Source organism: Tiliqua scincoides, chromosome 7 (genome assembly GCF_035046505.1).
Source record: "Tiliqua scincoides isolate rTilSci1 chromosome 7, rTilSci1.hap2, whole genome shotgun sequence".
Lineage (NCBI taxonomy): Eukaryota > Metazoa > Chordata > Lepidosauria > Squamata > Scincidae > Tiliqua > Tiliqua scincoides.
Window position 1 is genome coordinate 3122501 of NC_089827.1, and position 3115 is coordinate 3125615.

General features: G+C 45.8%; 1 protein-coding gene across 2 annotated transcripts in view; it reads left to right on the forward strand.

The window, feature by feature from the left end:
- Positions 1-1318, forward strand: part of LMNTD1 (lamin tail domain containing 1) — a 71798-nt gene extending 70480 nt beyond the window's left edge. For both annotated transcript variants that reach the window (XM_066633841.1, XM_066633842.1), the window contains one exon: positions 1-1318. This exon is cut by the window's left edge and continues 612 nt beyond it. The gene's annotated coding sequence lies outside the window, so the exon portion shown is untranslated.
- Positions 1319-3115: the final 1797 nt, after the last annotated feature.

Consider the following 3115-nt stretch of genomic DNA (forward strand, 5'->3'; position numbering starts at 1 on the left):
TGGTGACATCGCAATGCCCACCAACATTGTAAACATCAACATTTCAAAGCCAGCCCTCTCTTACCGGGCAATGGAACTAAGACATTTTAATTTGCAAAAGTGGACATTAACACGATAGCACAGTAATTGGTGGATCTATAGGCACTGGGGGCAGTCTTGCCCAATATTCCAGCTCCAAACTGGAGACTGTGGTTCAGGCGTGCACAGCTTGTGACCCACCAGCTGAATGCATCCCACCAGCCCTCTTGTGCCATTTGCCATGCTTGACGGCCACCTGCTTTTGCAGTCCCAGGCAGGCAGCAAGACCAAGAGGCTTTACCGAGCCCCTGATGAGCCATCGTGCATCCCTTATGGGCTGCATTGGGCCTGTGAAGTTGTACAGGCCTGCTTATACTCCCTCTCGTGAGCAAGGGATATGATTTTGTTTTTGGCCCTAAATGGATCGCAGCGGTATGCTGAATCCATCAGTTGCTCATGGCGTTTGCTCTTGTTTCCTCTCCCCCTTCCTATTGCCGGTGCTTGTCCAATTTGATAGCAAGACAAAAGAAATGGCAGGGTACAGCACAATCAATTAGAGCTGTATTATACACCCTTCAGCTCTTTGAAAAACTATTGTTTTTTCTTCTTAGGGCTTCTCTATTCACCTTGGTCAAAGTCAAATGTAAGGCCTTCCTTTAACACTAATATTCTGTACAGTGGGTCCTCAGTATCCACAGGGGATCTGTTCCAGGACCCCCTGTGGATACCAAAATCCACAGATAATAAAATTTGTAGGAAGGCCTGGGGCAGCACCACAAAAATGAACCTGGAGGCCACACCTGGCACTCCAGAGGCCTCCCAACCCCTCAGAACATCTTCCAGATGTGACTCGAAACTGCCGGTGTGAACCGAAAGTGGCTTCTGGGAGGCCCTCTGCAGTGCCGGCTTGGCATCCGAGGATGCTCACATCCCTGGATAAAGAGGCATACTATAGCTAGACTACTGGTCTGCAGTAGAATCCAACACTCAATCAGGATATTCTTGTTCTTAATAAATGTTCATTTATTGTTTTAAATGTTCATTGTTCATTCAGCTTTTGGAAGTATAGACAGTTCTTTGGACAGAAGCTGAATTCTTCATCCCCCAGTTAACAGAAAGAATCAGTGTGCCTCTCACTTGGGGATATCAGAATTGCTCGCACTCTGTTCTCATGTGTACTGTATCATCTTTCATACTGTTGAGTCAATGCCCCTTCATGGATATTTAAATCCTTTTGAAGCCTTCACCATTCAGCATGTACATATGCATGTAAAGCATAAAAAAGCATGACAATTAAAAACCCATTTTCAAAATCTACATGAATCTTATCTTTTTTCCCTCCTGTTCATTACGTTTCTCTATTTTAAGAGGCACCCATTACTTTCAGCACACTGAATGCAGAAAAACCGACGCATCCATTAAACTAATGAATTTAAGTGTGCTTAAGTCTGAGCTGCATTGTGCCCAACTTGCATTCCAATATCCCTCACTTGACAAGTGAACATTGGCAGGAACAACAAAATTACCCTGAGGACAATGAAGAGAAGAAACGGTGGCACTAAAACAGAGCCTATATGCTCTGCCTATAACAGAGCAGAGCCTAAACTGGCATGCTCGCACAAATGCACTGGTTTTGTAGACATATGTATGAGAGAGCCAATGAAATCAGAGAATAAGCAGGTTTACACACACACACATTCCCTAAACATACCACAGCCAAGGCCTCCAAGAGAAATTTTATCAGGGGGTACAATGTCTCTTTTGGACCCCTTTTGGAATACAAAGTTTCCCTTGGGCTCCTTCTCATAATTTCATACAATCACTGGATCATAATTTCTATGAATTATGATATATCAAACGATGTAGGCTTATACAAAATGCGAATGCTGGTGTTCACACAATACAGTATATGCAAACATTTCTGAGATCCCAGGAAATTTCCAGCTTGCTCCCTTTGGCTCCAGAGCCCCCTTTTTTGACCTTGGGTCCAGGTATGATGTACCCTCTGCCCGCCCCGCCCCCACTCATGGGCACTGGTAAGACCCCAGGAAAGTTTTGGTCCCCTACTTTGGCTCCCAGGTACCCTTTTTCATCCTGGGCCCAGGTACAATTTACCCCCTGCACCTCCCTCTCGAGCCCTGGCCACAGCACATAGAAAGCCGAACTTCAACAGCAATTATGAACCATGGATGGTACAATAAAGTTTTGGAGCAGCAACAGGAGAGCAGATCAGGAAGACCACCCCAATTTCTCTATGGATGAACAAAGATCCACACACGTAAGTACCTGAGCTGCGCAGACCTGGCCACAGTAACCCATGCCCTAGTGACATCTAGATTAGTTTATTGCAACGCGCTCTACGTGGGGCTGCCTTTGAAGACGGTCCAGAAATTACAACTAGTACAGAACGCGGCTGCTCGTGTGGTTGCTGGGTATGTCGGTTTGACTCTGTCGAGCCGTTGCTTCGGCGACTACACTGGCTGCCGGTTCTGTTCCAGGCCCAATTCAAGGTGCTAGTTTTGACTTTTAAAGCCCTTTACAGCTTGGGCCCGGGGTATTTGAGGGACTGCCTTCTTCTTTACAATCCTGCCCATACTCTTAGATCATCTGGGGGGGCCCTTTTGACTGTGCCACCACCAAGAGATGTGAGGTGGCGGCGGCCAGGAAGAGGGCCTTCTCGGTGGTGGCCCCCGAACTTCGGAATACCCTCCCCTTAGAATTGAGAACTGCTCCCTCTTTGCTAATATTTCGGCATGCACTGAAGACCTTTTTTATTTCAAAAAGTTTTTAACTGTTGACAGGCTGGCTGGCTTTCTTTCTCCTTTTATATTTGAATCCACGGGGTTTGTTTTTTAGAATTTTCAATTATTTGAAAACTGTTTTAATTATTGTTTTTAATTGTTAATTTTGTATTTTTTAATTGTTGTAGGCCGCCTTGTGTGCCCATGGGGCAAAAAGGCAGCATAGAAATCATTATTGTTGGCAACCTTCAGTCTCGAAAGACTATGGTATCGCGCTCTGAAAGGTGGTTCTGGCACAGCAGTCTGTGCAGTCTGTCCCTGGTCTGTCTCCCTGGCTATGGGCCTTCCTTCTTTGC